The following is a 27,862-nucleotide window of genomic DNA, read 5'->3' as shown; positions in this document are numbered from 1 at the left end:
GAACCCAAGAGGCAAGCAAATTTTGGGAATGATGAGGGCAACAAATGTATAGATGTGCTTTACACAATTGATCTATGTATTGTGATGAATTGTATGAGTCCCAATAAATTGATTTTTTTAAAAATTGTGGTAGCAATTACACAGTACTACTTGATGTGATTGAACTATGGAGTGTTATGATATCTGTAAGAGCTCCCAATAAAATTATTAAATTTTATAATTATAAAATAGTAGCTGTACCAGAAATCTACGTTGGAAGATCTTTAAGACAGGAAAAAAAAAAGATAATCATGTTGCAATAGAAGTTAAAACTCCAAGAATAACAGCTAAGAGAATACAAAGGATGAATCAGCATTACTATATGAGAAAATGAGAAAAGGAAAAGGGAAAAAAGAGAAAGAAGGATGGATGGAGAACATAACGGAGAAAAAGGAACCTGAGACGTGTGTTAAGGTTGTAGATAACATGACAAAATTGGTCTGATGGCTGGCCAAAGGAATTTAAAGAATAGGTGCTGTTGATTACTTAATAGGCTTTTAATTATTTTATTGGGAACACTATCATTTTACCCTTTCATTCTATGTCTCTGTGAAAAAGAAAAAAGAAAGAGGAGGAAGAAGTCAGGAGAGAAAAAAGAGAGATAAACATAGAGACAGAGAGATACACAGACAACTAAATTCACTGACTCACAGCAACCCTATAGGACCAGGTAGAAGTGCCCTTTTGGGTTTCGGAGACTGTAACTCTTTACAGGAGTAGAAAGATTTTTCAGTTAACCTTCACAGTGACTGGTGATATTGAACTGCCATCCTTGCCCCCCCCTCCCACCTCATAACCACTCTGCCACCAGGGGACCTGTAAAATTAGTTGCAAAATTAATTCCATAGGTGGACATTCATTCACTCCATATTTATAGAATTCGGTGTAGTGAGTACATTCGTAATTCGATGCTGGAATTCTTCTAAGGTTTGATTCCCTGTCAAGGCACATACCAGTGCATGCTTGTAGATTGCTAGGAGACTGAATAGGTCTCAGAGGCTTTCAGAGTGAGACAGACAAAGAAGAAGCACTTAGAGATCTACTTGTGAAAATCAGCCAGTGACAATCCTATAGACCACAATGGTCCAATCAGCAATCAGGGGCATTGTACATGGGCTGCTAAATACTACTAAGTCAGACCATTTGAATCTATCATGTGCTTTAAGGGTGAAAATAGTGTTTCTACTGCCACAAAAAATTAATCTCAGATACCGATAGGGGTAATTCTACTATGTCCTATAGGGTAGTTATGACATAGAGCCAACTCAGAGCAAAGAGCTTTCATTTGGAGGTATCATTTCATCCAACTGTGAATCAGGACTGACTCAATAACAGATACAACAATAACTATATAGCAAACACTGAGTCAGGTTTATATGTTTTTAAAAATTGACGTGTGCCCTCCATGAGTGATAATGTAGAGGAAATGGAGTATCAATGTTATTTCCCTTGCATAAATATTTCCAATATTTACCTCAAATTGATCGGTAAAACTGAAACTCAAACCTCTCAAAATGCACCATCCTTTCATCTCAGTGCAGAATAAGGCAACAAGATGATTAGGAGTGTTTTGAGGCAGTATGAAAACTGAACATAAAAACATGGTCTTTTCCAGGCTGGCTGACCCCTATCCCAGCTAATGTCGACCCCACTTCTCAGAGGAGCCAGCCCCTAACAAATCTTCACAGGTCCAGCAGGGGCAATTGTACAGTGTTAATAACTAAAGGTGATAGTAAAGTCATAGAGAATAAGAGAGATAGACGAAGTGAAATTCCATGTGGGGGGGACTGTTGTTTCCCTACAACAACAGTCCAAAAGACCCCTTGATATATAGTGTGGTCAGACTCCTCAAGTACTCTTTTCTGATCGGTATAAATTTTAAGTCTAGAAACGCAAGGAAGCAAAAATTGGCTTAAGTGATCTTCCTTCTATATAAACCATGGTTTATTAGATTTTAACAATGCCTTAATTTCTTCATAATCCTGATCAATAACTGCAGTAACACCTTGAGAATTTAGGTTGGACTTTCCTAATAAGCGTCCTATAGTTCTTTTAGGTAGTGGACCCCAAGGACCGCTCTTAATAATTTTTGGTTTCATTACAGCTTTTAGCTTTCCTTCACAACTTTGAATAACTCCAGTATCAATTTGAATTCCTTGAGTACGTAGGTTAAATCTCCCTCATAAAAACTGTATTACTTTTCAAGCAGAAACTCCTGCTTTTTGGAGCCAACAGGTTGCTGCAAGGGCTTGTGAGCCTTTTCTTGGTTAGTCAAAGTTTCTGCAGTGAGAACAGAGGCTGGGCTTTACAAGTTTGGTTAGGTCTGGTCTCCTGCTGTGAATTCTTTCTAAGATGTTCTTTGCCTTCTGTGCCCTGTTGGGTGGGGCTCAGATCAAGCTCCTTTCTCTATTTTCCTGCTGGGAAGCTTTTCCTAATGGAAAACCCTCTTTGCTGAATCTTGAGTGCCATTGACTCACCCAATGGTTCCCTTCCTACAGCAGGGGCAAAGCCTGGGTACTTTTAAACCTGAGCTCAGCGGTCCTGGTCCATGCTCTGGTGCAGGCCGCAGCTTGCTTTTTGTGGCCAGGCTGATTGGCCTGTGCTGTCTATCCTCTCTTTGAAGATGACCTACCTTTCTGTAACTAAAGCACTTTCCTTTATGGCCACTGCACTTTGCTAAAGTGGCTGTCATGAGGTCGGCCTACCTAAAGTTTCATCACCTAATTCATACTCATTCACAGACACTTTAGCTTGATTTTCTAGATTTGAATAGACACAAGACTTCTCACTAAATCGATAATCCTGTTTCTCTTCCTCCTGCAAAGGTTTTAAAACCATCTTGAGTCCACAGAGACCATGTCTCCATGGGGATATTCTCCCCATCTCTGTATGCTTTCTTTAGGTTTACAATGACTTTCTCCCAGGTCTCTAGGTCGAAAGTTCCTTCCTCTGGGAACCATGGATTATGCCTTTTTATTACTTTTAGAAAACATTGCATCTTTTTCGTTTCTTTCACACCTTGTCTTTTCAGTAAGTGGATGAGCGTAGTATCATAAGCTTGAGGTTTACTGTTACCTTGCCCCATTGTCCTCTTTCATATACTCATTCACAATTTCAACTACTTATCTGCTACCAGATCCTTAGTTCACACGATTTTCCATTCACTCTACATTACCGTGGGACCATGCAATTGCTACACGGGGTATAACTCAAAAGAGTTCTTTTCCTACTGCCACATGTTGGGTGCCATTTGTGGGGCAAGCCAGTCCCCCCCTCCAACTATTCACTAGGTGCAATTGTGCAGTTTAAAAATATATAGAGATTATAATAAAGTCATAGGGAATAACAGAGATGTGAGAGAGAGTAAAATGAAGAAGTTGGACACATTTATGGTAGCATTCTCAACTCCTGGATGGTCGTGATCTCAACAGCCAGGTCCACGCACAGCATGGGCATAGAGGGTAGGAGAGAGCCTTCCTTTATTTCTTGCTCAAGGCCCATATATACTTAGGGGGCGTGATTGCAGGTAACCACACATATCACAGCAAGGGGCAGTACAACAGGCTTACACATCACAGGAAGGGGCTATACAATAGGCATAAGCATGACAGGAAGAGGATGAGCTAGGGGTATACACATCCCTGGGTTCTCCTTCAGGGAAACAATTTACTACTATCCTTATCAGAAGGGAGTGAGCCCTACTTTGGTTGGGGTGGACCATATAGTCTGATTGCTCTAGATGACTGATAACCCTTAGGGAAAATAACCTCTGACCCACTTTCATTGAACTCCACGTGTATAGTTATTTACCATGTGTAGCAAGCAGCTAAGTTTGGCATATATTTGAGGGAGACAATTTGGGAGAAATCGTTCTGTTTCCCACACCCCTTCCCCAGAAGAAAGCACTACAGAGGATAGCACTGAAGATACAGCCCGGTGAGAATGGCAGTTCTTCCCAGACTACACAGGAGCAAACTAAGGGGGGTGGGGAGGAGTGGAGGGAGAACAGAATCCTGGCCCATCAAGCTTCCAGGATGACATTCCTGTTCACGGCAGCCAATGAACAGAGAGGATTGTAGGATCAGCCCTAAAACAGGACACACTGTCCCCTTAGTGACCTACCACACTATGGAGGGCAGCACCAGAGACACAGTGCAGGAATTGTGCCCTGTCTGACTCACACACACCAGGGAGGAACAAGAAGGGAGCTGAGGTAGTTAGTTTATTTTGCCAACCTGGCCGATAAACACATGTGGGGTTAATTGAAGGGCAGAGGGATAAATGGCTCAGTGAGCCTTGCCTTTTGAGTTCTCAGGTCTCTTGCTTTCTGATGGTGTGACCAGGGTGCAGCTGCCTTAGCCAGTTCCCTGCTCCAGCTGGCAAGGGTCACTTCCTGCAAGACATCCCTGAGGAGAAGCCACATGGACCTACCCCGATGCAGCCCTGGGTGCAGGAGCAGCCATGTGGAGACCTCTGCCTGCGCTGAGATGTTTGCACATTCACTGACTTGGCTTTCCTCCTGCAGTCAGCATCATTGTGTCTGTTTTGTGAGATGGAAGAGGACTTTGTGTATTGGTGTTGTACATATGGGTTAATGGGTTAATGTTGGACTTGTGGGCTTGGGCAGCACTGGGTTGGGATGTTTTCTTGATGCACACTTAACCTTCATATAAAACTCTCTCTTATACATGAGTTTCTGTGGATTTGTTTCTCTAAAGTACTCAGACTAACACAGGAGCTAAAAAGAGCAGCAATGGGGGCAAAGCAACAAAGTCCCTGAGGAATTCTGAAAATAGACCGGACTCAGGGGGCAGGACTTGGCACCACCTCAGACCTGATTGGAAAACATCCATAAGGGTCAGCAGGCAAACCTGGAACTATTCATAATGTTTTTTGGTTTTTTTCATGTCTGTCTATGATAGACAGGATAAAAAATCCCAAGGAGTAAACAATGGACAGACAGCTTCAGGGGAACAGGGGGGCGTGAGGTGGAGAAGGAGGGAGGAGCCAACAAATCCAGGGAAAAGGGAGCAACAAGAGATCTAAAATGGATGGTTAGGAGGGCATAGAATGATGGTGGTCGGTGGGTGGGTGGTGATCACGTACAGTGTAGCCAAGAGGAAGTACAGAGAGCCAAATGAAGGTCGAACATGAGAGTGGGAGAGGAGGAAAATAAAAGGAAATAGAGGAAATAACCTGGAGGCAAAGATATTTATAGATATTTATAAACATAGGCATGCACACATGTAACTATATTAATATATAGCGATCAGGATATAGGTCTATGTACATATATTTAAATGTTAAGTATTAAGGTAGCAGACAGACATTGGCCTTTACTCAAGTCCTCCCTAAATGCAAGAGCACTTCGTTCTAATAAGCTGGCATTCTGTGATGCTCACCTTCCTGACATGATCACTGAAGACAAAATGGGTGCGTAAGTTAATGTAGTGAAGAAAACTGATGATGCCTGGCAATGAAAATATATGGCATCTAGGGTCTTAAAGGACTGAAGCTAAATAAATGGCCATCTGGAAGGGAAGCAACAAATCCCACATGGAAGAACACACCAACCCGTGTGACCACAAGGTGTCAGCTGGATCAGGTATCAGGCATCAGAAGACCCCAAACAACCATTCTGATGCAAATGAGGGGTGTCTGAAGGGTGACCCACCAAAGCCCTTCTGTAGACGATTGGACATCCCCTCACAGAAGGTCACAAGAAGTCAGTCATGGTGCAGTATAGCACTGACGAAACAGACAACACTCCTCTAGTTCTTTAATGCTTCCCCCCACCACCACCACTATCATGACCCCAGTTCTACCTTACAAATCTGGCTAGACTGGAGCACGTACACTGGTACAGATAAGAGCTCCCGAAACATGGAATCCAGAACAGATAAACCCTTAGGACCCATAATGAGAGTAGCAATACTATGAGGGTGGGGGAAGGTGGGGGGAGATGGTAGAGTAGGGGAGCTGATTGCAATGATTGATGTACATACAATCCCCTGTGCCCCTACCAGGGGGGATGAACAACAGAAATGTGGGTGAAGGGAGACAGCAGATGGTGTACAATATGAAAATAAAAATAATTTATAAATTATCAAAGGTTCATGAGGGTGGCATGGTAGGGGAAAAAGCTTTCACTGTCATATTTTAAGATAGCATTCCTCTCTATATATATCTATCTATCTATCTATCTAGATAGATAGATAGATAGATAGATAGATAGATAGATAGATAGATAGATAGATATAGATAGATATATATATATATAGAGAGAGTATATATATATATACTTCAAGAAAATGACTCAGCAGACAGATAATCTTAATGATTCATGTGACTGCAGGAGCTGACAAACTCAAAATCCAGAGGTCGGCCAGCAAGCTTGGGCCTCTGCAGGCTGATGTCTCTGCTACTGGGTTCAGGCAAAGAGACCAGCTCTGAGGTGAGAGAGGGAGGGACAAAGACAGACAGAAAGAGCTATGCCAGAACATCCAGCTATATTCTGAAGATAGGCCACAATCCCAGGGGAATTCCCTTTCAATTTATTGAATGATCATATGGGATTACATCATAGAGGTGATTACATTATACTGTGCTATGAAAGATCTGTCTTTCAAACCACTGAGAATAGCTCCTAACTCTGGTTACACCTAACATTAGTTGTCACACAAAGAACATATCTTTTTTTGCCCTTAAGGCAGTATACAGTTCTGTCCACTCACATAATTTGGAAGTGCCCTTTAGCTTTCTCTGACTTCCTAAACTGTAGCCCTTATATTCTGCTCGAACTATCCAAGAAGCATCATTTTACCTTCTCTGCACTCACTGATCTGCCTGGATTGAACACCTCGCCTGTGAAACCTGCAGTGTTAACCAAAGGCTTTCTGTTACCTGGATTCTTAGTGTCCGGAAGGTCCCCATTCTTCCGTGAGATGCATTTCTGAGCTGACGACACTTGTTTTCTGACAGATCCTGAAGTTGATGTGCAGCTGCTAGTTACAATTCTTGGATTTTAGTCCTCACAAACAAACATTGCCCTAAAACGGAAATTCAAAAGTTTACTGCATTTCTGAAAATCAACCCCTATATTCTTTAATTAATAGCCCCAAACTCTAGCTCATTCATATTTCTATGCATAAGAAAATAGAGTTTCTAAATGAAATCCACCTGGTAATGTGCAGTAAGCCTGGCCAATTTACCTCCAGGATTCTGCAGTCCTTGTTTTCCTATGTTATTAGTCAGGAGTGACCAAATGGAAAACACCTCGAGTAGACAGCAAAATCTTGTTCCATCTCTCCTAAATACTTCTCCATTGAAACATATTAGAAGTGCTCTATTATTTAGATAGTCATGATTGTAATTTCTGATGCAAAGAATTTTAGAGTGGCATATCATGAAACATCTGGGTAAAAACTTAACATTTTCCTAGTTCATGTCTATATTTTCAATTGTCTTCATCTTTGACATCTTATGGTGAATACACCCAGATATATCACTGACGATTTTACTTTTCACCCAGACATTGTGGTACCTACTAGACATCTTAGAAATGGAAAAAAAAAACACAACAAAAATTTTTCTTCTGCTTTTATTTTTCTTAATAAGTGTAATTAATGAAGATGTTTACTCCAGTTCTTGGATTCCCTTCCTACTCTTTTGATGAAGTCTTTTAATGCACATTCGTGTCTCATTTTATAAGGTGTAAGTTATCTATTTTGTCTTTCACTGTATGTGCTCCTTCAGTATGTTTGATAGTTTATCTATGCCCTGAAATAGGGCCCTTAAGTATAACCCTATTTTCTCATTGATGGTCTTTATAGCTCAGGGATTTACATTTAGGTCTTTGATCCATCTTGAGTTCTGTTGTGTTTTTTTTAACAGGGGTGATGTATGGGTCCCCTTTTATTTTTATTCAAAACATTTTGAAGTGAGTGTATCTTCCACACTTAATGTTTATTGCCCCTTTGTCGAAAATCAGTTTTCTGTAGGTGGGTGAATTTATTTCTGAGTTTTCCATTCTGATCCTTTGTTCCTTTCTTGTTACACAAGATAAAGATAGATGTCCCTAAAGGGTTTTGATAAAAACAATTAGAGTTCTGTAAGTTTTGAAAAAATATGCTTTATTAGTTTAAGAAACTTATTTTCATCAGCTACTTCTCACTTATCCATATGATTAGGTTTGAAAGACAAAATTGTTATGCAAAATATGAGATCTGAAAGAATCAAAAGCCCACATTGCACGACACTCTGGCATCCTCAACCTGGCTCTTTCCTGGCCTTTGGGTACCCTCTGCTCATTGAGGGTGATACAGTGGGCTCTCCTTCCACATGCATCCATACTACCATGGAACCCATGGGAATTGGGAGTAGTGACAATGATGTTTAGGGGTTTCTTGATGTCCACTGATTCACAATAGAGCCACCCACTGCCTTCTGCCACCTACTCAATGGCAGGACTTTCACACATCACAAACACTGTCTCCTGTGGCTCATCCTGGCTGGAGATTCACGTGTCCCCCATTTTGCTAGTTTTTATATACCCACAGAAGCCCTTTACACTGCACTGTTTTAGCTGCTATAGAGTCAGCTCCCACTCATAGTGACCCTATGTAAAACAGAACAAAATGCCTCAGATCCTGCGTTATTCTCAACAATGTTCTTAGGTTTGAGCCCGTTATTGCACCCACTGTGTCAATGCATCTTATCGAGGGGCTTCCTCATTTTCGTTGCTCTTCTGGATTACCAAGCACAATGTCATTATTTGGAGACCAGTCTCTCTTGTCAATGTGTCCAAAATACATGAGAGGAAGTCTCAGCATCTTTGGCGCTAAGGAGAATTCTGGCCATACTTCTTACCAGACAGATTTGGTTGTTTTGTTTGTGTGTTTTTTGGCAGTCCATGGTACTTTCCGTATTTGTCACCAGCACAATAATTCAAGCATCTCAATTGCAGTCTTCCTTATTATGTGTCCAGCGTTCACATGATTATGAGACTATTGAAAATACTGTAACTTGGGACCTAAGACCTTGCTTTTCAACATTTGAAAGCTGTTTTGGTCAGCAAATTAACCTAATGCAATGCATTATTTCATCTCTTGAGTGCTGCTTCCATGAGCATTGATTGTAGATCCAAGTAAGTCAAAATTCTTAACGACTTCGATCTTTTCTCTATCGTGATGTTGCCTATTGGTCCAGATGTAAGGCTTTGGGTTATTTTTTTACCCTGAGTTGTAATCCATGCTGAAGACTGCAATCCTTGATCTTCATCATCAAGTGCTATTAAGTCCTGCTCAATGTGGTAGTTACACAATGTCCTGTTAACTTGATAAAAGACTGAAGGTGTGGAGTCTGACTTGTCAATCTGGTCACAGCCGGATGATCCCTCCTTAAGGGCATAGCCTTCCCAGAGGATCCTGGGAACTCTCTCTTGTTGCTACGGATTCCTTTTGACAACTCACATGGAGCCATGTTGATGGCAGCAAGAGCCCTGGAGATGCTTCTACTGTCATTGGATCCACAAGACTTTTGATCCACTGGTCTGTGATCTTCCTGAATTCAGCATCACTGCATGTTATGTGTGAGCTTAAAGAAGAATTTATGGACTTGTGTCAGACCTATGGGCTAATACCAGAATTATCGACTTGATCTGGACAGGGCTGGGATGTTCTCCCAATATACAATTGCTCTTTGATATAAAGCTCTTGCTTACACATATATGAGTATCCCTGGATTTGTTTCTCTAGTCAATGAGTCTAACACACTCACCTTCAGCAAGCAAGGTTATGTCATCTGCATATTGCAGGTTGTTAAAAAGTCTTCCATCAATTTTGCTGCCACAATCTTCTTCATATCATCCAGTTGCTTTGGTTATTTGCTCAGTGCCCACATTAGATAAGTATGGTGAGAGAATACAACTCTGAAACACACATGTCCTGATTTTCAACCATGCTGCATTTCATTGTTTTGTTCCCATCACTACCTGTTGATCCTTGTACTCATTCTGAATGAGCACAATGACGTGTTCTGAAATGCCCATTTTCTCAAGGCTATCAGACTTTATTATGATCCACAAAGTCAAATGCCTTTGTAGTCAATAAAACACAAGTAACTTTTCTGGTATTCTATACTTGCATCCAAGATCCATCCGACATCATCCATGATATCGTTTGTTCCACACCCTCTTCTGAATCTGGTCTGAACAACTGGAGCAGGCATCCTCAAACTACTGGCTGCGGACCACATGCGGCCTGCCGAAGACATTTATCTGGCCCGCCGGGTGTTTTTGCCCCGTAAAGTAAATTTTTTTACTTTAAATAAGACATGTGCAGTGTGCATAGGAATTTGTTCATAGTTTGTTTTTTTTTTAACTATCATCCGGCCCTCCAACGGGTCCAAGGGACAGTGAACTGGCCCCCTGTCTAAAAAGTTTGAGGACCCCTGCACTGGAAGCTCACTGTCAATATACTGCTTCAACCAGTCGGATGATATTCAGCAAACTTTTACTGACATGTGATATAAATGAACTTGTCCTATAATTTGAACATTCTGTTGGGTGACCTTTCTTTGGAATGGGCACAAATATGGACCTCTTCCAGTCAACTGGTCAAGTAGCTGTCTTTCGAATTTCCAGGCATAGACAAGTGAGTAATTCCATTGCTTCATCAGCTTGTTGAAAGATTTCCATTGGCATTGAACCAATTCCTGGAGTCTTGTTTTCAGCTAATGCTTTAAGTGTAGCTTGGACTTTTTCCTTCATTATGTTGGTTCTTGCTCATATGCACCACCTGCAATGCTGGAAGATCAACTGTTTATTTTTCATACAGTGGCTCTGTATTCTTTTGATGCTTCCTGTATCTTCCAAAATTTTGGCCATACAATCATCCAGTATTACATGTTAATGCTTGAATATTTTTCCTTATTTCTTTCTAAGATATGTTGAATGTGTTCTTCTTCTTAGGGTTTTTAAGCCTTGGTCTTTCTGTCTTCTTCCACTGCACTTTGAAATTCTCTCTTCAGCTCTTTGGCTTCATCATTTGTTCTATTTGCCTTAGCTGCTCTATGATTAAGACCAAGTGTCAGAGTCTTTTCTGACATCCGCTTTGATCATTTCTTGATTTCCTGACTTTTTATTGGCCCATATCCTACTTGATGTCCCTATAAGTTCATCAGTCCTGGATTTCATACACTGAAAAACATATAGCACACTCCTCTGAGGTACACCCTAATATAAACAAACAAAAACAAAACGCAAATACAGAAAATGTCAAAAACCAGATCAGTTCCAGCATGGATCTATTTGCTTTCTTTGTGGGTAATGTTTCTTGATGTCCTCTGACAGCTCATCAGGTTTTCTGTCATTAGTGTTAAATGAAGCAAATCTGTTCATGAGATGCTCTAGAAATTCAGGTGGGATAAACTCTTATTTTGGTTTTAATAAACTTGTTTAAATTTTCTTCAGCTTCAATCTGTACCTACTTATGAGGAATTGATGATGTATTCCACAAAAACCTCAGGTTAGGTTGAGCTACTGATATTGAGCTTCTGCATCATTTCTTCCCAGAGATATAATCAATGCTATTTCTGTGTATTCCATCTGGATTAAGTCCATGTGTATGGTCACTGTTTGTGTTCCTGAATAAAAGATATCTGCCATGAACAAGTTGTTGGTCTGCCAAAATTGATCATGTGATCTCCAGTTTAATTTCTATCTAAAAGACCATTTTCCAACAACTCTTCCTTTGTTTCCAACTTTTCAATTCCAATATTCAATAATTTTCAATATATCTTGATTGCATGTTTCATTAAATTCAGAATGACAACTTTTGTACAATTCTTCAGTTTCTGCAACACATGCTTTGGTTGTTGGTGCATAAATTTAAAGAATAGTTCCATTAATTGCATTTCTTGAAAGGCTATAGATGTTATCTTGTCACAGACACCATTCTACAAAGGGGGGATGGATCACAAGGATCAACATATAATCCCCTCCCAGAGGAACAAAAACTGGAAAAGTGGGTGAGGGGTGATGGAGGACGATGTACGATATGAAAAATGATAATCTATAACTTATCAAGGGTATGTGAGGGAGGGCAGGTGGGGGAGGGAGAGGGAAGAAATGAGGAGCTGATATCAGGGACTCAAGTGGGAAGAGAATGCTTTGAAAATGATGATGGCGGCATATGTGCAAATGTGCTTGACACACTGGATGAATGTATGGATTGTGATAAGAGATGTAAGAGCTCCCAATAAAAGTAAGAAAAAGAAAAAGAAAATGTAGTATTTCATCAAACATATAACAATTTTATGAAATGAATAAATAAATATTACAAGCAAAAAATATATAGATAAATAGATCTTGAAATATTCTTTTTGATAATGCATGCAGTGTCATCCCTCATGATTGTTTCATTCCCAACATTGTTTCTCACTGCCATACGGTCAATGCTGACTCATGGTAACCCTGGGATTCTGAGACTGTAACTGTTTACAGGAGTAGAACTCCTCATCTGTCTCCAGAGGAATGGCTGATGATGTCAAATTGCGGATCTTGTGGTTAGCTGTCCAATATGTAACCAACACACCAACAGGATTAGTAAACCAACAGCATAATAAATCATATGATTTTCTGATTTAAAATGGCCAATAACAGCATTCTTGCAGCTCAGCCCTGTGAAGGATACCAATCTGCATGCATTCCATTTCATTTTTGAGGAGGACTTCCTATTTTTCTACATTCACACATCCTACATACCAAGTTCCCATTATGAGTAGATATTTGCAGCTGTTTCTGCTCATTTTGAGTCATGCCCACTCATCATTTGAAGGTTCCAAAGGCTTTTCTCCCGCACGCTTTTCTCCACTCATGTCCTCATGATGGACGCTACTTTGAGAAGGCTGCCCTTCCTCAGTCATATTTTGAGCGCCTTCTCTCATCTCATGCCATCATCTGTGACATTCTTCTGCTTCTATTCCTTAGGCCTTCCATGACTATGTTGTGATACCACCCATACATTTTTTGGTGGCTACTTCCTCTGAAGTGGACAGCCTATTCGTTCTGTGCAGTCTATGCTGAGCCTGGAAGCTCTGCTGAAAGCTGCTCACATTGGGTGGCCCTGCTGGCATTTGAAGTACCAGCAACATAGTTGCCAGTATCATAGCCACACAGAAGCCACCACAGTCCTACAAACTGACAGACGGTGGTGGTCCTCAAGGTTATCCATAGTTTATTATGGTCCACACAGTCAAATGGTTTTGAATAGTCAGTAGACCCAAGTAAGCATCATTCTGGTATTTCTGCTTTCAATCAAAATCCATCTAACAATAGCAATGATATCCTTTGTTCCAAGTCCTCTCCTGAAGTTGGCCTGAACCTCTGGCAGGTTCCTGTAAATGAACTTGTGCTCTGGTTAGATGATCTGTAACATCATTTTACTTGCATGTGATATTAATGATATTGCTCAATAATTTGGGCAGTCAGGGAGTTCACCATTCTTCGGAATAGATCACTTCCAGTCAGTTGGCTGAGTAGATGTCTTCCAAATTTCTCTGCACAGACAAGAGGGCATTTCGAGTTCTTCATTAGCTTCTTGGAAAATTTCCATTGGTATTGAATCAATTCCTGGAGGCTTACTTTTATTTAATTCCTTCAGTGCAACTTGGATTTTTTCCCTTCAGTACCATTGGTTCTTGCTCATAGTCTATCCTCGAGGTTGTTGAATGGTTGAATTTCTTTTCTGCGACAGTTACTCCATTTATTTTTTTCCCCATCTTTGGATGGGGAAAATTTTGTCAATAGAATCAATCCTTCAATATTGGAGCTCAAAGTTTAAATTTTTTCTCTAGCTCTATTAATTTATGACATCCTGGGAATGTTACTCCTGTTTGTTTGTTTTTTTAACCTCATTCTTTGAACACTTAGTTACAATATTTTACTTTGCCTTCTGGGGCTTCTCTTTGACGTTTTCTGTTCAACTCTTTGATGTCATATTTTCTTCCATTTGCCTTAACGACTCTACGATGAAGAGCAGATGCAGAGTCTTTTCTGACATCCACTTGGACCTTTCTCTCTTTCCTTTTGATTGACCTTGGTCTTTCTTCAGGAATGATCTTCTTTTCTTTTTTAATCACTTTACTGGAAGCTCTTACAGATATCATAACATTCCATAGTTCAATCACATCAAGCAGCATTGTAAAATTGCTACTGCAAGCAATTTCAAAACATTTCCTTTCTTCTTGAGCTCCTTGATATCAGCTCCCCCTTATTCCCTCCCACCTCCACCCTACCCCGAGGAACACTTATTCTATTTTTTTTTCTATAATAGTTTCTGTTTTGTTTGTTGCCATATCTTACACAATCCAATATATCTCCTTACATACAATTCTGATGTTTGATGCTATCAAGTGCGGTTATGCAGTCATAAATGCTATCAGCTCCCCATTCCTCCCCTTGCGCCCCACCTTTCCCTTACCCTCAAGTGACTATGAATGCTATTTCTATTCTGAAGGGTCATCTATTTTGACTTTCATGTACCGAATGATCTTAATACACAAATTAACATACACCAATCTAGCATGATTAATGAGGTAAAACAAATAAAAACCATAATAATAATGGGAATAAATGTTAAAAAACTAGAGGATAGTTGTGTGGTTCATCAGTGCCACACCATACCCTGGATTTGCCATCCCTTCCATGTGGCCCTTCACTTGTCAATTGTCTTACAAGAGGATTTTGAGTCCCCGCTACATCCACACTCCTTCATGTTGATCTGGTTGCTTGTTTTTGAACTTCTGATACTACCCATTGACAATTCATGATCACACAGGCTGGTGTGCTTCTTCCATGTGGGATTTGTTGTGTCCCTGCTAGTTGGCTGCTTGTTTGACTTCAAGCTTTTAAGACCCCAGACACTGCATCTTTTAATAGCCAGGCTCCCTCAACTTTCTTCACCACATTTGCTTGAACTCCCATTTTTCTTCAGTGATCACGTCAGGAAGGTGAGTATCAGACACTGCCACATTACTAGAACCATTTTTGTAACGAGGTAATATTTAAGTAGAGACTCAAAGTCCATCTGCTTCTGCGTGATATTCTTGATGTCCTCTTACAGCTTTTATGTTTTCTGCCATTAGTGCTCATTGTGACAACCTGTTCTTAAAATTCAAGTGGAGTATACTCAACACTGTATTTTGGCTCTCTTGGTGTGTAATAATTTTCTTCAGCTTCAACCTGAAGTTATATAGGAGCAATTGATAGTCTGTACCACATTCAGCCCTTGGCCTTGTTTTAGCTGTTAAGAAATTATCAGTATTTCAAAATTTTAACATGCAATCTCCAACTTAGTTTCCAGTAGCAAGGTCATATTTTCCAAATTCTGATCTTTCCCCTTTGTTTCCAATTTTTGCATCCAATCTCTAATAATTATCAATGCATCCTGATAACAGGTTTGATCAATTTCAGACTGAAGATATTGGTAAAATTCTTCAATTTCTGCATCACTAACTTTAGTGGTTGAGGCATAAATTTGAATAATAATTGTATTTATGAGATTTCCTTTTTTATGGATAGATATTGTGTTAGTCTGGGTAGAGTAGAGAAACAAGTTCATAGACACTCTCATATGTGAATAGGAAAGAGCTTTATATGCAAGAGCAATTGAATATTGAAAAAACATCCCAGACCAATCCAGATCAAGTCCATAAATCTGAAATTATCCTATATAGCCTATACCCATCTATAAATTCCTCTTCAGACTCATGAAATAAATGCAATGATGTGGAATGCAGGAAGATCACAGACCAGTGGGTGGGAAATCTTGTGGATCCAGTGATGTTGTAAGCATCTCAATGCTGGTAGGGGTCTCCATGTGGCTCATCCAGCTCCAAGGACTCTGACTGCACCAGCATAGCTTCATGTGGCTTCTCATCAGAAATGTCTCACAGGGAGTGAGTGTGTGCCCTGCCTCCAGTGAGCTATTTATCTTCTTAGTGCCTCCAAATGAGGTCATCAGGCTATGACCTGATTGACAGGCTAGACTCCACCCCTTCACTTTTAAAGCTCTCAAATTGACAACAGATTATGCGACTACCACAGATTATCATCAGATAATATTGTACTTCAAGATAGATCTTGAAATGTAATTTTTGACAATAAATATAATACCAGTCTTCTAAAATCTGTCACTCCCAGTGTAAATGACTATCTGGTTCAATATAGCCAATCTTAGTACATTTTAACTCACTAAATACCTAGGATGTAAATCTTAATAGATTCCATTTCATTTTTGAAGACTTCTGATTTTCCTACATCCATATATGTACATTCCAGGTTCCAAATATTAATAAATGCTTGCTGTTGTTTATGAAGTTATGATGGAAGCCAACATCCTTTTTTTCTTTGGTGGTATGGTCTGCTGTAATCAAACACCACACCTCCATCAAAGTTCTGGAATTGGGCAAGATGTTATCTTTGTGGTTTCTACTTCCCAATTGAGCACGTGCAGAAGACTAGTGCTAAGTATTGGTAAGGAAGACCAACCCAATACCAGTTACTACTATTGATCCAGAATGCTGCTTTCCTGGAATTCAGGTAGCAATCTTGACCTGAGTTCCAATGGGCTTTTTGGCTTAGTTCAACAAGTAAAACCTGCTTTACCTTTCAGATATTTTGCTCTATGTTTATCTTGCTTCTGGCTTGTCTTTTTCTGACTTCTTGCTTTTAGGACTTGAGTTGCACCTGAACTGACTTACCTGCTTCCACAGCCCTGTGGATAAGGAGGGTCCTCCATGCCCTGATTAGAGATTTCCTTAACAGTTTGAGAGTTGTGTGAGATGGTGAGGCATATTTCAGAACCCTGGAGCTCAGGGAGGGCCCTAGTATCATAGTGGGCCATAGACCAAGCTGCTAACCACAAGATTCAAGGTTTGAATCCAACAGCCTCTGAGGTAGTTAGTCTATTGTGCCAATCTGGTCGATAAACACATGTAGGAATAATTGAAGAGTGGAGAGATAAATGGCTCAGCGAGCCTTGCCTTTCTTGACTCTTGCTCCTTGATCATTGGGCCAGTGTGTGGCTGTCTTGCTTGTTCTTTGGCTCAATTTGCAAGCTAATCTACCTGTGGGACACCTAACCTATGGACTGTGTCACTGTAATTTGAGGTTCCTTCAAGTCCTGCTTCACCACACCATTGGAATTTACATCTCTTGAGCTGGGGACAGTTGAACCCTGTCATCTGGCTGACTGTTGGTGACTTGCCTTGCTGTTTGCTGCCTGTGTCCGGATAGCCTGAATTGCTCTACAGGGGACCACCTGGAAGCCTTCAAGACTTGAAGGACTTCCAGTGTCTCACAACTGTCTCACGGGAATGAGTTGCACTAAGCCATTCGCACTGCTTTATAATTAAGTTAACTGTTTATTTCTTATGTTATATATCTATCTATCTATCTGTATAAATATATATAAAATTTTTAGAATTCTGGCTTTGTTTCTCTAGAGAATGCTGTCTTACACAGCCTCTCCACAGAGGAATGGTGACGCTGTCTACTTGGTAAAAATATAAGGAAGCAGGAACCAAAAGGGACAGTTGTGCCCATCATGTCGGGCTGCTGTGAGCTGGGATTGACTCCATAGCAGTGAGTTGGAGGTTTTGAGTTTGGGCCATTTGGGAATATACTAATAGGAGGGCAGGTGGTTGATGTCAGAGATAATTAAGTGGTAGAGTATTTTAGAAAAGTCAAACATTTGAGTCATCTTTAATCTATACCTCCCTGGGACAAGACTTGTATTACCCTTTTTCTTTTTTCTTTCGTTTTTATCATTTTATTAGGGGCTCATACATCTCTGATCACAATCCATACATATATCAACTGTGTAAAGCACATTTGTACATTCATTGCCCTCATCATTTTCTTTTTTTTTAAATTTTCTTCAATTTTTAATATTTTCTCCTTTCATTTTGTTTTGTTTCGATTTTTTTATAAATCGTTTTATTGGGGCTCATACAACTATTATCACAATCCACACATACATCAATTGTGTAAAGCACATTTACACATTCGTTGCCTTCATCATTCTCAAAACTCACTTTCTGTTTGGGTTCCTGGAATCAGCTCCTTATTTTCCCTTTCCCCCTCCTCCTCCCTCCCTGTCCCCCCCCTCCTTCATGAACCCGTAATACTTTATAATTTTTTTTATCTTATCTTACACTGCCCGGCGTCTCCCTTTACCCACTTTTCTGTTGCCCATCCCCCAGGGAGGAGGTTTTATATAGATCTGTGTGATTGGATCCCCCTTTCTACCTCTGCTTCCCTACTGTTAGCACCAGTATTACCCTTTTTCAAAGAAATAATTATTTTGGGTCAGGGAGAATTCCAATTTTCTGGCTTTTGCACCAACTGTAGGAACGGTTTTGCCTTTCTACATGTGTGGTAAAGCGCAGCTCACTTTTACACATTCTGCTTTGACTACACAGGAACTAGGCTCCACGGCTGGGTCAGGAGAAACCAAGTGATGGCGTCTGAGGAGCAAAGTCAGAAGCTTCAAGTCTTGTTTGATCATTCTTCATCCAGATCTTTTGAAATCCCAAAATGGCTGATGAGTATGAACACACTGACAGAAAGATATGGCACACTTCCAAACTAGAAGTGAGGGTTAAATTTCCCAAGAGGGATGGAAACAATCCGCCTTTGATAAAGGAGAGTCTAAAATCAAAACCAGTTGAAACATGACAATTGGAAGATACAGCCTTTCATTGGGAAACATGGCTACAATTGCATAGCTAGCTTGTGTAAATCCCTCTTTACCCATAGTCTATCTCTTTCAAGTTTGTAAAGGTTCTTCAAGCACAGGATACCGTAGAGTACCCAGTAAATAATCAAACAAATGCCATTTCTTGCTATAGTAGACATATGTATGTCAAGGTCATGTATCTCAACTGACAGAACATACACGTGCTTGCAGACACTGGTTCAAATCTTGATTCTGACATTTATTAGCTGCATTACCTTGGGAAGTTTATATAACTTCAGTGAACCTCGCTATGTTTTCTGTTAAGTAAAAATAATAATAGTTTCCGTACATAACTAGAAACTTTGTTGTGATAAATACGCAAGCAAGCAAAACTCCTTTTCACTTTTTTTGGCATTGTAGGCTACTTCATCAATGGCTCAACTATTGAAGCTCTCAGTTAGTAACTATAAAAGTTGATTATTCAAATCTGTCCAAGTGTGTCTTAGAGGAAATGCCTGGTGGTCTATTTCGACAACACCATCGTTTGAAAATCTTGTGGAACACTCTAATACACATAGGTTCATCATAAGTCAGTATCAACTAAAAAATCAACAGGCTGGAAAACATGATGATCTTTCTTCCTATTCCTCTGGACTTTGTATTGTATGATTCAGCTGATAATTATTTCCATCCTGTTAGGTATAAAATGAGTCTCCTCAGAAGCTGTGAGGATGTATACCCAAAGAAGGCAGGAGTGGGGTATACTGTCCATATCCTGAGCTCCGTGTGCAGGGAACCTCCTTGATCCAGGAGAGAGCTTTGACCCAGAGCAGTGACAGAGGAGCAGAAGAAGAAGCAGAAACCACAGTGTTAGACGGAGCTCTTGACTTCTCAATCCATAGAACAAGTAAATCCGAGTGCTCCTGGGTAGGAAGTTGTTTTGTGGAGTGGGGTGTGCCTAGGCACTGAATTAGGTGAGCTGGGTTTGCTGATCTACAGAGCTGGATCTGAGTGCCTACCAGCAGCTGAGGCTTACAGTGGAATGGCACAACCTTTGGGCAAGTATTATCAGCCCCAAAAGCACTTTATAACATGTTTTGATTGAACAAGTGTTTTCTGATTATGTTGTGCTTGAATTGTTAATGTCCATAATAAGCCCCATAAGCATAAGCATTGTCTGTGAGTTCTATGTGGCCAATGTAATGAATTACAGAACCAGGAAGAGTAGAGAGTACCATGGGAATGCCTGTCTGTATCAGAGAATGGATGTTGTGTTATATTTGGAGAATTGGGAGAGACAGCTATGTGTAACAAGATGATAGTGTTCTGTTGTTCAGAATGTAAACTATGTGCTTTCTGGCCTTTGTTTGTATGTTAGTTTCTTCCAGGTCATATTCATGGTGATGAGAGTTTTGAACAGTTTTTTTATAGCAAAGAAGGAAAATGATCTTGATGAATATAAGAGACTACTGCTAAGCTTTATATCTAACAAGTCCTGTCCTCCTTTTAACTTTGCAAGATTGATGGCACTCATGAAATTACCTGGTAAGAAGAGTCTTCTCACATTGGTCCTCCTCAGGAGTTTCAACTTGTCACCCAACTCCTCTGATTAAATGTCTGCTTTGAATAATGAGCCTTCCAAGAGCAAGTCTCGTGAAGGATGGCACACTAATGCAGCTTCATTCTTGTCTCCCCAACCTGCATTACAAGGTGACTTTTCCTGGGCAGCATATCGCACTGTTACTCAATTGTTACTAAAAAAGAGTACACAGGATGTTATTTCTTATCTTTACAAGAGAATGGGAAATCTGGTTTATCCTTGGTGCTCAGACAACCAGCAAATATAGCTTTTTCTGCTTTATATCCTGTTTGCTACTTGTTTGGCTAACTGGAAGAGATCCAAGTTGTACTCATCCCAAAGAAAGGCGACCCCACAGAATGTGCATCTTTTAGAAAAATCTCAGTAATTTCACATGAAAGTAAAATTTTGCTGAAGATCATCTAACAATGGTTGCTGCAGCATATTTCCAGGTATCTGTCAGAAATTCAGGCTAGATTCAGAAGAGGATGTAGAACAAGGCATATCATTGCTGCTATCAGATGGATCTTGACTGAAAGCAGAGAATGAAGCGTTTGTGTATTTTATTGACAATGGAAACATATTTGACTATATTGACTGTGATAAACTATCTATAGCCTTAAGAAGATTAGGAATTTCAGAACAATTAATGGTGTTCATGTGGAATTGTACGTGGAGCAAGAGGCACTTATGCAAACAGAACAAGGGAATGCTACATGATTTAAAATCAAGAAAGGTGTGTGTCAGAGTTACATCCTTTCACCATTCTTGTTCGATCTGTATGCTGAGCAAATAACCAGGGAAGCTGTATTACACAAAGAAGAACGCATTATCAGGATTGGAGGAAATGTTTTTAACAATCCGTGACATGCCAATGACACAACCTTGCTAACTGAGAGTGAGATAGGCTGGAAGCACTTGCTGGTGAAGATCAAGGATCGCAACTTTCAGTATGGATTATAATTCAATGTAAAGAAAACAAAAATCCTTGTTATTCTTGCTAGGTTTATTTTTATTATTATTATTATTATTTGGTATATGAAATCCATGATAAGTAAACCTATAGAGACAATAATTGGATTACTGGTTCCTTGAGGGTATGTCAGGGGAGGTTGGGGGGAAATCGAGAGCTAATAATGATGAGTACAAGAATGAATAAAATGCTCTAAAACTGACTGTGGTAATGATTGTACAACTCTTCTTGATAGAATCGCACTGTTGAATTGTGTGATATGTGAATTATATGCTAATCAAACTGTTAAAAACAAAACAAAAAGCTTTACACCTGGACAAATAAATGGAGAAAAGATTGAAGTCGTCAAAGACTTCAGCTTGCTTAGATCTACAATCAGGGCTCATGGAAGCAGTAGTCAAGAGATCAAATGATGCCTTCCATTAAAGACATATTTTTCACAAGACTTTTTAAAATGTTTGACAAGTAAGGATATTACCTTGAGGACTAAGGTGTCCCTGACCCAAGCCATGGTATTTTCAATTGCCTCGTATACCTATGAAATTTGGACGTTGAAAGGGGAAGACAGAAGAAAAATCGATGCATTTGAGTTATGGTGCTGGAGAAGAACATGGAAAGCCCCATGGACTGCCCAAAGAACAATCTTGGAAGCAAGGATGGTGAGATTTTTGTCTTGTGTGCTTTCGCTATATGCTATCAGGAGAAACTAGTCCCTTTAAAAAGATAACACGGTTTGTAGAGGAAGACTCTCAACACAGTGAATTGACACATGGCCCCAACAATGGATTCAACAGTAAGACAACTGTGAGAACGGTGCAGGCCCTGGTGGGGCTTCCTTCTCTCGCACACAGGGTCACTACGAGTGGGAACCAACTCCATGGCACCTGAAATCAACGACAAACACCACGTATTCAGGGACAAAATACTCCTTAGGGACCTTCCCTTCATAGCTTGTATCCCTTACAGCATCCCTGTTGTTCCCTAAGTCTCCAGATACTAGAGAAGAGACCAATAACTCAGCCCTTTCTATTGGCTTCATAAACCTATGTAAAAAATTAACTTTTTCCATCAGAAGTTGACCCAAACCTGGATGCGAGTTTCAAAATATGCAAATGTGTCTCCACCCCCATAGCTAATAATGATTTCATTCTTAAAGGTGTTCAGCAGCTGTTAGAGCCTTATTGGCCTTGTGCGAGGAACTGCGAGGGCAGAGGGAAAATGAAATATGTCCTGATCTCACAGATCTTCTCTCCAGTCTCAGGAACCAGCTACTTCTTTGAGAGTGGGCTGACATTGAGACTAATGTTTCCTGTGTTTCCCTGGGAATCAATGTTGAGTTATTGTGACCATTGTTTGCTCAACACTTTGCCCTGGCACTTGGGCCCTTAGCTGTGACCTGAAAAACAAGGACAGCAGAATCAGTGGCTTTGAGATCCCAGGCACAATGGATCAAGATTTCCAGTGGGATTGGGAGTTGCAGCATCATTTTTGGAAGCAGTATAGCCGGAATGCTCCTTGGAATCAAGGATGGTGAGATTTTGTCTGGCGTACTCTGGATATATGTTTAAGACCACAAGCACAATGGGTCAAGCTTTCCAGTCTATGGGGCTTGAAGTGGCAGCATCGGGGGCTCAGTTCTCGCAGAGGCGCTGTCACTCTGGTGGGTCTGCAGCAGTTCCTTGGCCATGGTTCTTTTGTTCCTGCCTGTCTCCCCAGCCTTCTTCACAAGTTTACAAGCTGTTGAATACTCTGTTTGAGTTCCTGGGTGGCACAAAGTGTTAAGAATTCAGCTGGTAGCAGAAAGATTGGGGACTGGAGTCCACCCAGAGTTACCTTTACAGAGGTGGAGACCATCCAGCCCATAGGCCACAGAAGGCCTTTGAAACCGTAAATATCAGATAACATTACACACCTCCCCAAAGCAGTCCAGCTACCACAGGGGTGAGTTAATTAAATGCTTGACCAGCCACAGTAAGCAATTTTCAAGGTGATCATTTTGCATGACACACTAGAATGCATAAAACATCCAAATGGCCTTCAGCAATTAAAAAAAAGGGCTTTCTACTTTGCCTTAAGAGAAAAAAAACAAACAAAAACATTGGGCTTTCTAATTTGACAAAAATCAGCCACTGGAAACCTTACATAGTACAGTTCTGCTCTGAAGGAAATCTGTTGAAATTGAGTAGACAGCAACTAGTTTGATATCCTTCCTGTAAGTTTTCACAGCATAAACATTAATCAACTTATCTTGAATGCTCTTAAGAAGACTGCTATTGGATCCAAGGGATCCTTTGTGGTAGAGTGATTTATACATTGGGTTGATAACCTCTAGATGAGCACTTCAAAGCCACCTGCCAATCCAAGGGGAAAAGATGAGACTTTCTAATCCTGTAAAGAATTAGTCTCAAAAATCCACAGGGGCAGGTCTACTCTATCCTACAGGGTTTCTAGAGTTGGCAGTGAGGTTGAAAATTGTATGGAAACAGTTTTTTTGGTGTGTGTAAATTTAGGTATCTAACTTCACGTAACATGTCAAAAATTATGATTTTAAAAATATCAGAATTATGATTACCTACCGGAGTATTAAGTTTAGAAAAGCAGGACTTTACAGATTATTTTCTCTGCCATACCCATGCTCCTGGCATTCAGTAAGTAGTTGTAGAATGAATGAGTGAGGCTTTGGGGTCTATTTTCTGGATACATGAAATTTATAATAACTTCTGAGATATTCAGTGGTTCAAGAGATCAAGGAGATTTTTCACATAAACTGTGTGCCCCTGGCACAGATAGGAACTGGAAATACAGTGAACCCAGTACAGACAAACCCCCCCAGGCCCAGTGGAGAGAGTGGCCATGGCGGGAAGGTGGAGGGAAGGAGAGGGAGAAACGGGTAACAGAGGACAAGGTTACATGTGGCCTCCTCCCTGGGGGACGGACAGCAGAGAAGGGGGTGAGGGAGACGTGGGATGGGGTAAGATATGATAAAATAATAATAAATTATTGGGGGGAGAGGGGAGGGAAGGGGAAAAATGAGCTGACACCAGGGGCTCAAGTGGAAAGTGGGTGTTGTAAGAATGATGAAGTCAACATATGTACTAAAGTGCTGGACACAGATGACGTATGTACATTGTGATGAGTTATATGAGCCCCTAATAAAATGCTTATTTTTTAAAAACCAAAAAAACTGTGTGCTCTTATATTTTCAATAATTTCGTGGAGTCTGCTTTCATATCTCTCAGAAATATGCAAATAATGGACATTACTATAGCCAATCTATGGAAATGCTAACATCAAGCACCTCATCCATTTCCCTTCTTCTAAGAATGTTTACCACCCATCTCTGTGGTGCAACTATATACTGCAGGGCAGAATTTCATAGGAGCCCCCTGAATTTATGAGTTGAAATGCTAATGGGTCTGATTGCTAATTTTCAAACGAGAAAGGAAAAGACTTGCGTTCAATCATTTGTCCTGTCCTTAACATGGCCATTTTGCTCCAGATTCCGTGCTCATGTAAAGCAGAGGTGCAGGAATACACTGGCTTTGCTCTTAGCCACCTGTTTGCTTGCAGCTTGACAAGCCATTGTGCATTGTGACTTCCTACGTGCCTGTCCAGGAGCCTTGGTGACTTAGTGGCTCTGCATTGGTCTGTGACCTTCAAGGTCAGCAGTCTGAAACCTCAGGAGAAAGATGAGACTTTCTACTCCTGTCATGAGTCCCTATGTGTCAGAAACCCACAGGGGCAGTTCCACCCTGCCCAAGAGGGTCACCCTGAGTCTGAATTGCCTCAATGGCAGTGAGGTAAGTGCCTGTCCACACTCCTACCAACAGATGCTAAGGGAGCCTGGCATATTCCTGACCAGTAAGGAAGGCATCGATTAACTTGTCTCCCAGTCATTTGGCATTAACTAATGTGGAGTTTGTGCCATTTTCTGGACAGTACCAGGAGAACTGACAAATCCAGGGCTTCCATTTTAAAAAGTTGGCTATTATTTCCATAAAAGCAACAACTAATAGATGCACAGCTGCTCCTTTCCCCAGCAATCAGACCCATTGTGTGGTATATAATGGCTGGGATTGCTCTTGTCCTCTGATTACCAATTATAATGGCAATGAGAATGAGCTTTTATTTATGTGCACCTAAATTTGAACACATTTGATGGAAGAATCTTTGCTAGTAGAGAAATTAATTCTGCATAAGTAACTTCCTAAATTCATTTATTCTAAAAGTGGTAATTTAAGATACACACAAATACATATACACACATTCTATCTCTGTCTTATTTATCTCATCCAGTAATTATATTTTTAGATGATTGCTAGTGCATTTTCTCACTTTAAAATGGAAATGAAAGGTCTGTTGACTCGAGTTGATTTAATTTGCCCAAGGAAAGCAACTCCCACCCCAGTTCTTCAAGAGTTTGCAAGGTCTTTAGAATTAGGGGATGCTGAATTGCTTGGTTTTTCTGAAGATTAAACACACCAGTAGGTAGTTAACTAGAAGGTAATGGTGACTGAGTAGTAGAATTCTCCACCTATGTGAGTGACGCCAGGTGCCTTGGTGGCATAGTAGGTTACTCCTTGGGCTTCTAATCACAAAATCAGTAGTTTGAAACCACTTACTGCACAGTGGGGGAAAGATGAGACTTTCTACTCCCATAAAGATTTAACAGTCTTAGAAAGTCACAGGGGCAGGTCTATGAGTCAGATTCAATTTGTTGGTGGTGATTGGTTTGGGGGTTTTTGGTTTGCTTTTTGGAGTTTTTTTTTAACTTATAAGCTATAGGTTAGATTCTTGGTCAATGAACTTCAAGTTATAGCTGAGCTTCCATACTAAGGTGGGCTAGAAAGAAAGGCCTGGCTACTAGTTCCCAAACTCAGCTAAATAAGATCCTATGGATTAAAGTAGTTTATCTCATAGTGTCTGAGATTGCGATGAACCAGGGGCCAATTCCATGGCAACTGGCAACAGCTACATGTATTTACTAAAATCATCTGACCAGGTATGTTTTAACCAAATACGAAGAAAGCATACATATTTCAAGCTTTTCAACATTAGAAATAACTTGAGATATCATTAAATTGATATTCAATGTATTATCTTTTAACAAACAAGAAAACAAACTCTAATGGTAAGCAAATTGCTCAAAGTCACACAAGTAAGAAGTAGGAAAGGAGGGCTGTGTCTTGGTTTCTCTCTTTGGTTTAGAGCCCTTCCCAACTTTACTGAATTTCAAAGCCAGTAGTGATTTTTTTCCTTTGATCTTTGTGGATAAAGTGAGTACTTCACAATGTGAGAATCATGATCTCTTGGAGAAGAGTGAGTGAATTTCCAGGAAAATGGTATGTGCAATCTCACCAAAATGAATTGAGACTACACAGCACATTAGTCCTTAAACTCTGAAGCACTCAGTTTGTGGACCACTGCCGTCCACAGCGGAAGCCCTAATTCCATTGTACATCTGGGCAGAAGTTCAGATCCTATTTGAACTCTTTATGTTCCTTTTCAAATGTGTCTTGATTATTAAACCAGTCATGTGCCTTTGCTTAGGCAAGTCCAAAGAAGTACACTTTCCCTCAAAAAGAATGTGGCTGAAAGTACATGATAATGCAGAAAGATGCTCACACATCAAACTCAGGCACTTCCCAGAGTACTTACCAAAAATAGCCCATCAGATGCTTGTTACCTAGCTTAAGTTAAAGCTAAGATCATAGTAGCCACCTTGTGGCTATGACACAGGGTTTTATGATCATGAATCTTAGTCCAGCCATCACTTACCCAGGCTTTGGAAGCCCCAGAATGAAGCCTGTAGCCTATTTGAGGCTGTAAATGTGTAGGATCCTAACCACGGTCCTTCTCCACTTTTGTGGTTCTCTTGCAGCAGAGTAATGATGGCACCAGTAATAAGCTCATGAGCAAGCATGTCTGTGTCATTTGAAAAGCAGAAATGTATTCTCTTCCAGTTTTGGAGTACAGAGCCCCCGTATCAAGGTGTCAGCAGAAATGCTGGAAACTCGGAGGAGAAATCAACTGGTCCCCTCTCCTCATTGCTGTTGTTTGCCAGCTCCTCGGCTATTTCTTTTTTGAATTACATGATTTTCTTCTTGTGAATTAGGTGTGAGGGATTACATTTCAAATCGGATCTTTCTTGACCTGTGGTTATATAACTAGTTCTCTATCTGTGTAGATAGACACCATTTTAATTTTGTTGGTCCGCTTCCCTTATCTTCCCTTACAAGGATACCAACCATTGGATTTAAGGCCTGAAATAATCCATTACAGTTTTGCTCTAAAACTTTAGATTATAATGAAAAAGATCTTATTTTCAAAGAAGATCACAATTCGAGGTTCTAGATTGGCAGATCTTTTTGGAGACTACAATTTAACTCATTATGAACACCAAGGAAAACCTTCTTAAACATTTGATTCCATAGTTCCATGTTATTTCACATGGACATGTGAAGCCATTAATTGCCCTGATGATGGCCCCAAGTTTAGCTATGAAATGATCTTTGCTTATTTCACTCACTG

The 27,862-nt window shown here is 40.3% G+C and overlaps 1 pseudogene; it reads right to left on the bottom strand.

Moving 5' to 3' along the window:
* LOC101641412 overlaps positions 1-2,877 on the bottom strand; it is a 5,926-nt pseudogene extending 3,049 nt beyond the window's left edge.
* Positions 2,878-27,862: the final 24,985 nt, after the last annotated feature.

Source organism: Echinops telfairi, unplaced genomic scaffold, assembly GCF_000313985.2.
Source record: "Echinops telfairi isolate 266 unplaced genomic scaffold, ASM31398v2 ScPeMD7_4;HRSCAF=17, whole genome shotgun sequence".
In the NCBI taxonomy this organism is placed as follows: domain Eukaryota; kingdom Metazoa; phylum Chordata; class Mammalia; order Afrosoricida; family Tenrecidae; genus Echinops; species Echinops telfairi.
Note: the sequence above shows the minus strand (reverse complement) of the source record. Positions and strands in the feature narration are given on the sequence as shown.